Below are 14758 nucleotides of genomic sequence, written 5' to 3'. Positions count from 1 at the left end.
GTAATGTCTTTGCCGTTTAGTGTTTTCTTGCTGCGTCTTCTATAAAACACCTTGTTGACACAGTCTTTATGAGCCAAGCATTAGTCATACATAGCAAAGGTCGTGTATCATCACATTTTCAGACAGCTTGCCAATTCCCTTGAAGCCACATTTGAGAATTGGAAAAACGAATGGTACTTATGTCTGTTCTCGTCACAGATTTTACACGTAGACTGAAGACAGATAAATGGACCAATCTTGGCTGTGCGTAGTATGAGTGCCCATTATAAGGGCGTTATATGAGCCAGTGCTTGTATGTGAACATGTGTATTTGCATAAGGTATACTTACACGTATGCAGTAAATGTACACTTTTACAGTCAGTGAGGTTTGAACAGATTCTTTCTTAAAGAACGACGTTCGGCTCAGTGCAGCCTGACACATTACACTACTGTACATTGTTCCTGCCTGATTATGTTAATGTTTCTAAGTGGTAAGCTGTGGCTTTTCACACAGAAAGTCCCCTATAGGCTGAGCGACTGACCTCAGACTGACCTGTTCACTCAGGCGTAGCCTCTAATTTATGATTAACACATCGGTCTCCTTTCTCATATATAATCCGACCCAATGGTCTGGTTTTAACACCCCAGGGGAACACAGACGAGAGATTATGCTCTATAATGGTGGATTAGAGATGGATAACCTATGGCCTTCTTAAGCCCTTTCTTTATCCACAGCAAAGGAAAGTTAAATCTGAAGCAAGTGCTATGCCGCGAGGATGTGTAGGTTTTTTTATCCCACCTCATAAGCGCCAACCAAGCCTTTTATTATTTGGTGTTCCTTATTTGCTTGCTCTAACAATGTCTTCAAATTATAAACTCACAAAATAGCTTGGTCTCTTTGCAATGTTCCTAATTTCCACCACTGTCCCTTCAACATGAATCCATGCTGAAGGGGATGTTAGCACCGTGCCCAGAACAACATTTGCTTTTCCCAAACGTCTATGCAATCTGTTCATGCGGCTGTGCTGGTTACAGGTGTAGCAGCGCAGACGCTACACCTTACTGCTGCTCTCCATGTTCAACAAACTCATCAACCTCCACCTAAACCTCGAGCCAACCCCCTCGACTGTTGCTGAATCTGCAACCTCCGTCCAACACAACGTTTCACCCTTGTCATGTGTGATTTCTCCTCCCCTGGGCTGTGATGCATGTAAACACCTTTTACGATTTGGCTGGTTGTCAAGGCATGTTTTTTTTTTCCGAATAGGTTCTGCTGATGGCTTGGGTGAGTGCCTGAACCGATGGAGTAGCTGAAGAAAAGCATCCAAACCTTTTGGCGCGGTAACCGGGACCGTCTCGCGATTGGCGAGGCCTTCCGCGACTACCGCGCTTCAGTCCTGCGTCCTCACTTGTCTCCCTCGCACATGCACATACACTCCCTGAGCACAGAGATACCATTGACCAGGATTTGTGGGCACAGTTTGTGTGCTTTAATGGGCAAGAGGAGGCACCCGATCTGACCACTGGCAGGATTTGCGGGCTGTGGACTCATGAAGAAATTACTGTCAAAAGCCATCAGGGCTTTAATAGCCTCTGGCCCAGCTGCTCCTTCACCCTGGCCCTCAGAGGGGCTCTGGTCTGTGGGTAAACAGAGTGAGGACGGCCTGCACCCTGGGACCCTCTCTCACTCTCTTACTGCTTCCCCTGGTGTGGCCCAAACACCCCAGCAGTCCTGCCAGCGCGGCAGGACACCGCCGGCCATTACACTCAAGAAAATTAATTGCTAGAGGAGGTGTGACTTTTTAATGGACGGCGTGCAAAAGAAAAACAAGTGGTGCTAAGTGTTTGCGTGGGAGTGGGTGCATTCACACAAGGAGCCTTTTCTCTGTCCCCCATCTAAATTGCCTTATTTATTGTGGGTAAGCAATAGTTTGATGTTTTAAGAAAACCCCATGTTTTCTTTTTTGTCTGCAGTTAGCACTGACGGGTCAGTACAATACAGTCATCTGACGATTAGCTTAGCATAAAACCTGCAAACAGCTAAAGGTGACAAAATTCAGCTACCAGCACCTCAAAATTCAACATTTTTTTGTTATTGGTACAAAACCAATGTGTTAAAATGCTGGTGCTGCTGTCACATGTGTTTATGTGCTACTTCTACTACGAGTACTCAGTGGTTTTGTCTTGAATAGCCAGAACTCTTGAAGATACGTGTAAGGCCATATAGTTGATATTGTCCTTTTTGTGCATCAAGCATAGCCACTACTGTTGTTGTGTACTGCACAGTTAACCCATAAGAGCCAAATGTTACATCTATGTCACGATGGGCTTTACGTCAATCAACTTGGCTTTTTTTGGCTTGGTAACAAAGATTTTCACAAACCATCAAAATCATAACTTTTCTGTTTTGATTTAACCAAAACATACTTTTCAAATTTGTTTTACAAGACAGCAATGTCCATTCTGAACACTGTATCGTTCACTCATATAAATACTGAAAAAAATATAGAATCAAACTACTTTGAAATGGAACTTAAATAGGCTCATTAAAACATGTTTGTAAAATATTTCATCATCTATTTGAGAAATAAATGTGATATTATTTTATGTTCATGTATGTTTAATATTGTCTTTTGAATTCAACAGAAAATTATTTTAATAAAAAATAATTGACTCGGCTAAACAAATTCAACAGCTTATTAACATATTTCCTATTGTGACAAATAGGTCACATTGTTTTTTTCTGAGACAATTATTAAGTTAAAGCCTGATGTGATATACCTGTCACAACAATGTTTTTATATATTGGTTTGAGAAATAAGGTGAGGACAGTTTGGATGTAATGTAGGACATGATATCAAAGCATTATAATTGTTAAATGTGTTGAAACTTACCTTTAGCAACCAAAACAAGCATTTTGGAAGTGATGTTGTGACATTGCTACACAAATTAACTCACATGACCTTGCAGTATGTGTCACTCAGGGACGTCAAGAGGTAAAATCAAGGATAACACTGTATGTCCAGGGTATTTAAAATGTCTGTGACAACTGTGTCACCGTGGGTTCTCAAGGGGTTTAAATCAGTCTCCTTGGCTTGTGATGAACTCAAACCAAACAGCCAACCAAGCAAGATAAAATGTTATGCTTGAGATAGAGTGTCTGCAGTGTCGAGGGAAAACCGAAGGGAATGCCATCTTCTGTGCTCGTAAGGCGAATTGTGCAGCTTTTTCTCATTTATGTGTTCCAGCTGAATGGGGTGGCTGCCAAGTTCAGAATCTGGCCCGGCATCAGAATTTCCCAGTGTGATAAAGAGACTCTTGTTCGAATCACAGTTAATAAACAGTCGGAGAGAGAGAAAAAAAAGCTGCGACACTGAGAGAGTGATATAGGCAATTAGAGGAGTGAAATTTCCACGAGACAAAAGACAGAGTTGTGTGTGTGTGTGTGTGTGCACGGCCTTCACACCTCCAAACACCCACAATTACAGACGAGAAAGCAACATTCTGAAAATGTGTACAGCATTCACCATTTACAAGTTAAATACAATATATATATATATATATATATATATATATATATATATATATATATATATATATATATATATATATACATACATACATACACACATATATATGTTGCTTTCTAGTCTGTGATTGTAATTGTGTAATTTGAGGGGATTAAAACATGGAGAGTGGGTGTGCATGTGGGGGGTACTCGTCCTTTAATCTTATTCTCACAGTGTCTGCCTTTGACATAGCAGTATCCCATTTGAGCCTGACCAGGGCTGAGAGGGAGAGTCGCGAGGAAGGGGTAACGACGGGAGAAAGAGGTAGAGAAGCAACGAGGGGTACTCAAGGTAGGGAAGAAGGTGGGGGGTTGTCAGGCCTAAACTCAAGGGATTAACGGGGTGACTTCTCCTGTGGAATGTTCCACTGACAGCCAAGACCCGCCCACCCACAGCTGCCTGCTCCAGACAGGTGCACAGCCGAGGCGAAGCGGGTGGTGGGTGGATGGGTAAGAGAGATGGGGTGGCTTAGCTGGTGAGGAGGAAAACAGACTTTCCAACATAGCCACAGACTGATGAGTATCTCAATAAACACTTCGACCAAAGGCAAACCGGTGTAAGAGCGATAGTGTGGAGAGATTATACCACCTGCAAATAGGAATCGATCCTTATAATTTTGGAAAGACTATTACTCTTTTTATTCGCTTCATAAACACGCCACGGATTTGCGTAGAAATGCTCACAAACACCCTGCGAGGCAGCTTTAAGAGTCAGCTGAATCTCGTAAGTGTGGAAACTCCACACTAAGCCTCCCTGAACAAACAAGCTGAATAAGTTAGAGTTCGACCGCACACGCAAACCTCTCTTGATCTTCACACCAGAACAATGCCTGTGTATTTCAGTCCAGTCATTTAGTCAGCGTGCTGTATACAAAGCAGACATGACAACATTTGGTAACACGAAGAACAGTAGGTGAATTCATTTGTCCTGCCATAATTTATGTTTGGGAATGTACAAGAGCTTGTCCATGCTTGCTGAGCAGTCTTAAGTGTTACTTTGTAGAAATGGAAGACAGAGGATAAATTTTCAAGTTGAATTAATTCCATATTAATGCACCCCGGCCTTTTTAACATCCTCAGGTTGTGTCAAGTTGCAACAAAGGACGATAAACACGGCTGCTGATCTACAACAATCCCATGTTCAGAAGCAAAGAAAATTCCCTCACATGTTTCCCTTTGAAGTCGGTGGGATTCCTGAAGGTGAGCATGATTGTGCTTCTAAGATGTTTGATTGATAGAGGGTCTGTGAAATCTGACTCTTTGTTTTGCTCTCTCTCTCTCTGGTGACCTGCCCCGCCATGTCTCCTCTGTTTTGAGAAGCAAGTAGTCTATCCAAACATCAGGTGAACACCAGAGGACAACACACCGCTCAGGTGGTGGGGCTCTGGTCTCCAGAGGTCAAAGGTGATAAGCCGGGGTCATTCTGGTATCCAGGTGGATGTTTTGGAGGGGCTTCTGGTTTCTACTACTCACTTTGATGAGTCTTTACCGTTTTGTCAAAAAGTGTGTCAAAGTCTTCTCTGAGGTAAAATCCACGAGATGTAATGGTACTTCATTTTGTACAGACTTTCATGCTACCCAGTTGATGAATCCTATCGCCTTTGGCGATCAACTAATTTTCCCTTTACCATCATAATGAGGTGGACATTTGTGCCTCGGTTGTATTTCATTTGTCTTAATGAGCATTTGTTGGCATGTCAACACACTACACTAAGATGTGTTAGCATTTAGCCTGACAGTGCCACTACCATGGCTGTAGACTTGTATGTGTTGTTCACACTACAAGCAACAAAAGCAACACAATGGCCAAGTTTTGCAAACTACATTGACAGAGTCACTGTTGAAGTGTTGCTCAAGCTCTTGATGTCAAATCGCGTCGTTGTTAAGTAGCTCTGGGAACCGACAAACGAAACTGACTGAACAGTACAGGAGGAAACAAAAACACATGATTCATTGGCGTCATTGGAGCGCTGAAAAAGGTTGAGACTCCATTTTGATTTGTACAATGACAAGTGTTGGGCGTCAGTGTTTGGCTCAATGTCACGGGTTTTCATTGAAAATAACTCATAGCCTGTGGCTGTGTCCCTCATAACATTGGCCTTGTTACATGGTACAAACTATTAATCGGCCTACTCTTATTGTGTATACTCTTTTAGCTTTCTTATTTATGATACATTTCTATTAGATATTTTTAATCTTAATTTCCAATATTACATTGTACTGCTCTTGCTGATTCAATACCCACCACAATGAATTGAATTGCGACATTTTATATTGCAGTATCCAATGGTTTTCTACCTAAACTTGTCAAGTCACAAACGACAGAAAATTATCTCCACACCTCGAATTCAGTGATTAAGTATCCAGTATTCTGAAACCGAGGCTACTTCAAATCTATGGTGCCTCACAGTCTTTGCAATTATAGAGGCTGGCTTTTCAGTTGGCCGCAGTAGTGAGGAAGATGGTGTTGACAAAGCAGGTGTGTCTCTGCCACCCCACTATCCAGGCTGTTTTGGGCAGATCATCCAGGCATGTGTGCAGACCACCAGGCAAGGCTTTGTACTTTCCCTTCAAGAGCCTGACTGCTGAGCTTCGGCTTTAAACAAGTCCGACACGTAACTCTCCTCCGGTCGCTTACTGCACATCACCAGAATAACATAGAGGTAGATTATTAGATCCCTAAATCACGCCACTCACCAATGAGCTCGATGTGACTAGAAAGCAACTGGACAGGACAACAGGAAACACATCTCATGAATTTTTCCTTCATCAATCCTGCATACTCTGTATCTGTAATTACAGCATGGTGTCCCCTATTGAAAGGACTACTGCCTTATAAATGCTTCACTTTTAGTAGGCTGAAGTCTAATTCTACTTACGCAAAACGTAAATCTAAATTCTAGCTTGTCACATGAATCCAGAATGCAATATTTATGACTAAGATAGCGAACATGTATCCTCCTCTGCCTCCTCCTCCTTCCTTTCTATCCCTGCATATGGTTCTCATGCTGCTCTAATCTTTCTCCCTCGTTTTTTTTTTTTTTTTCAGTGGTGAATAAGGTGGTTTAATGATTTATTAGATCTGCTGAATCCAGCAAAGCTACAAATCATGAAGGCCTTATGGTCACATTGTTCAAACGCGGGGAGCAGTCAGCCGCTGTAATCCTCGCTGAAATGCCCTGAAAGAGGCTCTTGTTGCTGCACCCCTCCTCCCCCCCACCCCCCTCTCTCTCCTCCGCACCGGCTGGAGAACGTTAGAAGCCAGGTTATGTGAATGTCCAGTGTCAAAGGGCTTTAGTTTTGAATGTCTGTATCAGAGCAAAGACCCGCCATTCTACTGAAGGTGCCTCAGATCTGTGTGCTGTAGCCCTGAGAGCGTGCCCGAGGTTAGATGAAGAAACAAAGGAAAGGAAAGGAAAGCTATAGTCTCAGAAAAAAAAGGCTTTTCTACTGTAGTTCTGTCTTTACAGGTCTCTCATTATGAACCGTCAAGACCACTCAGATCATCTGGGACAGGTCTGCTTAGCGTCTATAGAGTCAAAACTAAACATGGAGAGGCTGCAGTCAGTTTTTATCCACCATACGTTGCGAACAGACTCCCAGAAAACTTGAAGTTTGCCTCAACTTTCAACCTCAACTAACAGCCCTAAATTTTGTGGACCAGGCAGCAACCTCCGATTCTGCGCAGTGAAACCAATACAGAAGTGTAAAACTTACATTCCCTGTCCTGACCAACGACTCCACCGGTCGCAAAAAGGAGTCCGATTGTATAGAAGTCTATGAGAAAATTACTTTCCTTCTCAGTTAATTTATTATCTCAGTAAACATTGGAAATGTGAGTTCATGTCTCAATCTCAAGTTTCGAGTCTTCTTCAATGCAACATGATGTTCATTTAGTAAATGATGGTCGCATTTATACTCAAATAGACCATAAAGCACCCTTAGAGCGGGCTAACTGTGGTTAACAGATCGCTATCAGAGCCGTATCCATAATCGCTGAACTCAAGGATTTATAACAGCAGTCCACAAACCAATGGGGGATCCTGATGACTATGTTCACAGCAAATAAGCATATATCCCAACATGTTTCTTTAAAAAATATGATATATATATTGTGTTGAGATTGAAACATGAAGAATTAGGTTATTCATTTTGTCATTTTCTCTATTACTCCCCAAATCTGGTTCCCACCCACCCCCACCAGCAGTCAGACTCAAAGACCTGCAGAGGTGTGGCCAAGTGGTAAAAAAAAAAAACCCTTTAAAGATGGACAGGGGATGTCAACAACTGGCAACGCATGTTATGACAAATTGGACAAGGCGATTGTGGCGCTATCATGGCTTGATGATTGCACACAAAGCAATTCTTTGAGAGCTCTTTCTTTTCTTCACTTTGCCAAGGATCCAGTCACATCGTTTCAGAGGAGAAGGTCCTGGGGAGCCACTGACACCCCGACCCACAATCAGACATCCCCTCCACCCCCATCGCTCCCATGGCCCTCCACCACCACCCATATCAAAGGCTTAGCGTGATCTGAGGACAGATAAAAGGGGAAAATGGGGGAGAAGTGAGGAAAAGAAAAAATGTCAGAAGGCAATGAAGTTTAAGGAGACTGAGAATGAGTCCCAGCAATGATAGAACCAGACCATTACGAATCAAACAAAAAGCTGGTTTCGGCCCATAATTCAACACATTTGGAGTACACTAAAATAGAAACTATACTACGTACTGTCAAAGAATCATATTAACCTGATGTTGCACACTTTTTGTGATACATTTCTCTGCCGAAACTGATACTTAAGTTGTTCTTTTCAAGTCACTATATTCAAGAAGGAGAACCACACAAAAGAAAGTGGGGTTGGGGGGAAAGGGTTGATGAGGTTGATGGCGTGGTTGAAAGATGTGTTGTTGAAGGAGACAGCATCTGAGGTGTCAAAGCAAACAAGACTGAGCTGAGGGGCCACAGGTGTGCGGGTTGCTCGGCTGACTGCAGACAGCCCCGAGCGCCCAGCGTGCATACCACGCAGCCGCGTGCCCTGCAGGACTCTCGCTGACTGGCCTCCATCCATCCACCTGGATCGGCTGCACACAAGCGACAGGGGGAAGAAAAAAAAACAATAAACCTTTGTTGTGAAGTGCAACATTCTAAAAAGGAGACATTACAACACGGAGAAAAATGTGAGAGGCCTTTTTTCCTTAACATTTCGATGTTTCTGTCTCGTAGATATTATGGAGGGATTAAAGATTACCGGTTTGCATGGTATTAATTATTTGCTTTTCCAGACACCACAAAGTTATTTTGTCAGAGGGAACCTTTTTTTTCTATTTGTAGCAGCAAAGAAACTTTAAATCTTTCATCAGATTTTTTGGAATATGTTGTAAAGGTAATACAAATCACATTTTCCTCCGTAGAAGACATCACTGTGTTGCATTATTATTATTTCAGAACCACAATCAGAATCAGTTTTATTGGCCATGTGTGTGTAGACATACAAAATTTGACTCGGGTTACACGTTGCTCTCGTCGTACATATGTACATTTCATCCTTGACTCGGGTCTTCCCGTTGACTCCTACCTGAAGCTTTTAGTTTTCTAGTTTTGCGCTCCAGCCCTCAACAATAATTTCTCTCCCTTTCTCTCTCACTCCCTCTTTTTTTGCACAGCCACACTGCGTCCCTCCCGCCATCTCTCCCTCCGAGGATAAGCTGTGGTTGGGCCCTGACATCCCAAGTAATTTACTAAGTCAACAAAGAGTGAAGAGGGCCCGTGTGCTGCAGAGAAAGCCCCTCTATGCAACTGCAGCGGTCCCTGAGGAGACATGGCACACCACAGCACGAGGCTGCCGTGCTGGGAATCATTTAAAAAAGACGAAAATAATTCATATGTAATGGTCAATGCAAAGTAAATAGATAATACATATTTTTATGCATTTATATGTTTGAAATATTTACTAATCCACACAATTGTACAGTTTCCCAAGCACCAGGTGAAATACTGGATTGCCATTCCTTTTGGTTTTGGGGTGTTTTAATCACATCCATAGAAACATGTAGCGACAGGATGCTGCTATCGTGCCAGTACCTTAAAACCACAACCCCTTAAGTGTGTCTCACAGTGATTCAGGTCTGACTTTCTTTTCGTTTTCAAAAGAAAGAAACTAGGCACAATCTAATCAAGATTCGGTCAACACGCACTATATGAACATGAATGTGCACACACACATACACACACACACACACACACACACACACACACACACACACTTGTTCAGGTGAAGCAGTCCACTCTCACTGCAGGCTGCTCCTTGTAAAGGGGCCTTGGTAATCACTGTGTTTGCTTTCCCATTAGGCCGCTCTTCAGATGTGAGGGCTACCGGGGCCCGTTCTCCCAGAGGAGAACTTTTCACTCCTCTCCAAAATGCATTATGAAGAATTAGCCACATAAACACCTGCAAATGAAGAACCCGACTCAGTAGGACACCACAAGACAACCTCAAAATGCCCAATGGCATCTCCGGATTCACCGTGGAGTCGAATATCTCTCGATGACTCTCACCCTTCCCTCTTTCCGGTGCCCTTGAGCGAGGCACATCTGCTGTGCTGCTAACAGTATTGTTTGTACTGGGTAGCTCCCATCTGTAAATATATGAAATTACACAAAATGTGATGCAAGGATTTGCTGAAAAAGAGCATGCATGCGCAGCAATACACTAAGGAGTTGCTCGTCTGAATCAGAGCATAAAGAGACTTGTTCCGATACATTGGCAAAACTCCTAGGTGTTTACTTTTTGATTGTATCTTAAAATAATGTCACAAATGCTTCAGCCACGGCCGTGCGTCGCAAATCCTTGCAGATGTTCACAAGGTAGAAGGCGATAGGGAGGTGATGGAGCTTTCAACGATGAGCGCCCTGAGAATTTACTACCACGGACAGAAGAATGGACTGCTTCACTAGCAGAGAGCGAGCTTTATGCAGTGACGGACGATGAGTCAAGAAGAACCCCGTCCTGAACTCAGCGTGGAATGTTTCATTTACAGTCACCCTCATGGACACCCCGGCCTGCGCCTCGTCTGCCAAGACACAAGAGGGATGGGGATTTCAAACAATGTAGATAATTCAGAGCTCAAAACTTCCCCCACTGCACAAAAGGCCTACATGCGCTCAGATAGACAGAAAGGCACAATCCGCTCTCTCTCACTATGTCTTCCCTTCCCACACGCTCGGTACCTCTCTGTTATCTCACTGTCTCCGTCTCTAACTTCTGCCAGTGATTTGTCATCTTTAAACGATGCCAACTGAAGGATCCAAAGCAGAAGAAACACAGCATGACACAGTTTCTACGGAAATTATTAAAGCCAACATTTGCAGTGGAAGCAAACAGGATTTTCGGCCACAAACCCGTCCTTGTGTGTACTTTGTTTAGACCCTGCACCATACCGTTTTCTCCGGCTTTGAGACAATGTTTTGATTGTAGTTATTACAGTACATGAAATGAAATCATCACAGTTGTCAATAAAATCAGGTGTGACGCTCGCGGTTGGCGCCCGAAGATGGAGTTGCGATGTTGCCATGCTGGGATTGAACCCAGCAAAACGAAGGCTTATCTTGATAAAAACATCAAAATGTAGGTTATGCTGCAACTCAGATGAATATCTGGCAAACCCCAGCTTAAATCCCAACCGTGAAAGAGACATCGACCCAAGTATGTATTTCCATGCTCCAGTTCAAACTCCCCCCTTTAATCCATCCGGTTCGAGATGTACATTTCATGAGTCCTTCCAGACAGAACGTTGGGTCCGAGCCCACCATCTCAAGGTGCATACTTGTTTTGCTCTCAAGAAATTGTCAACGTTCAAGAAACGTGGGGCGCCATCAGGCTCTTACTCCCATGATGTAAGAGTGAAACCCTGTAGTGTTCAGTGTTGGTCAGTGCGGGTCATACGCGAACCACGCTCATCAATCACAAACGGCGGGGCTGCGCGGCAACGAGCTGGCGAAAGGAGCTGAAGGCTTGACACGACTTGGCCTTCGGTGCCTCCTCAAATTCCGAGCCATCGCTGACTGAAAGGATCACTTGCATAATCTAATATTTGGTGGCAAAAGAAAGCATTCATGCCTCATTTTGCCTCGAGTTTTCATTGGCTTTGTATATGCGATTTAGTTATGTGTGGCTCCTCACCCCGCTTCCAATCCTGGTATTTTTCTTTGCATATCATTAATAGTTTTAAAATGTGTCCATCCAAATTGAACTCTTTATTTAACCTACTGAGACCCTCCTTGTAAAGTCTGTTGATTCTCCAGGCAACACCAGCCCTTCCTCCCTTATGCAAAGCCCCTATTCCAGGCTCTCCATTGTAGTTGTGGACATCTTTTCCGTGCATATAAACTCCCTTAAAAAAACAAAATGCTCTAACGTTTGTCTCCTAGAGCCAAGTCAGCGACGTAACCGTTCAATGCCACCGGGCACAAAGTGTGTGGTGGGTCGAAGACTTGGAGCAGGATCAGTGATACACAATCCACAAGCCTTCTCTTAGCAAGGAGGCTAAATAATTTTTGACGAGCTGTAACAAGATCAGGACTTTCCTGGCACTCGCAATATCCAATGTTTATTTTTTTTTTAATGACATTACAGACGGATGGTGATCAATAGCCATTATTTTTTATTACACTGAATTTGACAACCTTTTTTTTTTTTACATCATCTTGCAGTTGAATGATAGATGAGCAGCCGTGACTCGACACTTTCCTCCTCGTCTCATCTCGGAGATGACACTATCGGTAACTCATCCTGCAGACCGGAGCCGTTATTCTTTCACCGTTTCCTCGTGCAGAGCCCTGACCCACAGCGGTGAGTTTACATAGCTCAGATACCCAAAGAGATACCCAGACCTCTAACTGTGCACATCCCCGTCACACACAGAGCTGATTGGAACAGTAAATGGCGGTTTTAACTGGCGGGGAGATAAGACCTGAACTGGATGTCCCAGGATCTCCACCATGTTGTCTGAATGCGGGAAAGATTCTATCATATATAACTTTTTATGGTGCAGTTTCATAACAATGAACACGTTACATATTTTATTTCTATATTGCTTTTGTCTTTTGGCTATTACTGATCACAAATCAGTAATACTAGTGGCTCCACTTACACACGGTGTTGCTTAAAGCTAAATGCTAATGTCATTATGTTAGCATGCTCATAATGCTGATGTTTGTAAGATATAAGTTTATTAGCAATTTTAGGAAGCTCAATTTATTAGCCTGCTAACATTTGTAAATAGCATTAGGCCAAAGTACAGCCAGGTGGTTCTGCCGAGCGAAGCCAATGTGTAAGTCTCTTAAAACTTGCATTCTCTCTACTGACCAACAGTGAATTTAGTAAATGATGGTCCCATTTATAGTAAAATAGACCATAAAGCAGAGTATACTTTAGGATGGACTGACTATGATTGACAGGTTGCTGCCACAACCGGAGCTGTATACGGCGTCCACTCCTCCACATTTAAAATATGGAAACTTCTGTTCATTGGTTGCAAAAAAAAACAACATAGCTACTACGTTCATATTCCATAAGGGCAACAGCGAAATTGTCAAACTCAAGGAGTGATGTCGCGATGACAACATCCACTTTTTATATACAGTCTGGAGTACAGCTGAGAGGGAGATAAATATCTTTGGTTTTGAGCAACAATTCTTTCAATTATTTATTCCCCCACAAAAGCTTGGCAAAGAAAATGTGTCAGACCCCGTCATAAAAGTGACAAACAAGCAGAGAAACACAAATTCCAACACACATCTTAACACATGGATTTTGACAGCGAAAGATAGACAACTTGAATAACTGTTATTGGTTGGAGGAAATCATCAAAACAATATTCAATTCTACTACAACACATGTGTTGCTCAAACAGCTGGTTGGCAGGAATTTTACAAGCCTTGAACTGTAAAATAATGTCAAAGCTTTCCCAAAAAAAAATGTCATCTCAGACATTTTGAGTAGTGCAATAAGCTTCTGGGAGTTCAGGTCAAGCAGCAGCCTTCCGGTTGTGAGACGTGAAGCCTGTGCAGGAGCGTCTTAAACTTGCACTCTCTCGACTGACCAACAGGGACGACTCCTCTGGTGGCAAAAATAATCTGGTTGTATGGAAGTCTATAAGAAAGTGACTCTATTATCCCTTGATTTATTACCTCGGTAGATTGTAAACATGAGTTTATGGTCTCAATCGCCAGATTCAAGTCTTTTTCAATCCAGCATGACGTTCATTTAGTACATTATGGTCCCATTTAGAGCCAAATAGACGATATAACCGGTATGTGGGGAGAGTCATCTTACGTACGTCAAAAAATAAAACGTGCAAACTTCCTAAAATGCCAAACAAATCCTTTAATGATCAAGACAATATCAATAAGCATGCTCAGGTCTATTTAGAGGAATGATAGTTTTAATTCTACTCTGCGTGTATTTGCAGGATATACATGGAGACATGATTTAGTCACACAATCTCTTAAATTAAGAGCAGTTCTAGCCTGTAAACATCTTTACGTGTGAAAAAAAAACACAGGTGAAGCTTCACAAATTAACAGTCACCTTGTGTCTGTTGCGGGTCGCTGTTAGCGACAGTTTACAGGGGTTTCCACGCAGCGCACAGAGGTGACAGAGTTTCTATGGTTGGCTCACCACACAGACCTGCTCTGTCCCGGCCTGCGGAGCGTCAGGCTCCCTGCGTCAGACCTGGCCTTGGAGAGAAGGGCTATATTATGGGGCCTTGGCCCCTGCTTCTCCCCTGTAGTTCATAACTTTTTCACCACAAGAAAATGTCAGGGATGGAGTTTTTTCTAATTTCACCCCAAGATTTCCCTTTCTAATCATGCGTCTCAACTCTTGGCTCAAGCAGCTGGGAAACTCACCACCCAGTCACGTCCAGAAACACGTCCGTGCTATCAGCCACTCCATCAAAATCTATTTGCAATCCAAACACAGCCATAAATTAATTCAGCGCTGAGGCACTGATTTAAATAGTCGTCTGGCTGTACCTTTCCAAATACCTGCGCTGATATGTGATACTGGGAGGATTTACATAAGTGCTTTGTGAGCCTTGTCAGGAAAAATATATGACCAATAAAGGCAACAGAGTCCACTTACCAACGCTGCACATCTCTCATGTTCATGCTGCACTGGAATGGCCTGGATTTCTTTCTTTTTTTTTAG

The sequence above is a fragment of the Clinocottus analis genome, unplaced genomic scaffold (genome assembly GCF_023055335.1).
Source record: "Clinocottus analis isolate CAN_PGR_092001 unplaced genomic scaffold, fCliAna1.0.p SCAF_8, whole genome shotgun sequence".
Classification (NCBI taxonomy): domain Eukaryota; kingdom Metazoa; phylum Chordata; class Actinopteri; order Perciformes; family Cottidae; genus Clinocottus; species Clinocottus analis.
The sequence above is the reverse complement of the archived record's forward strand: the minus strand, read 5'-3'. Positions refer to the sequence as shown.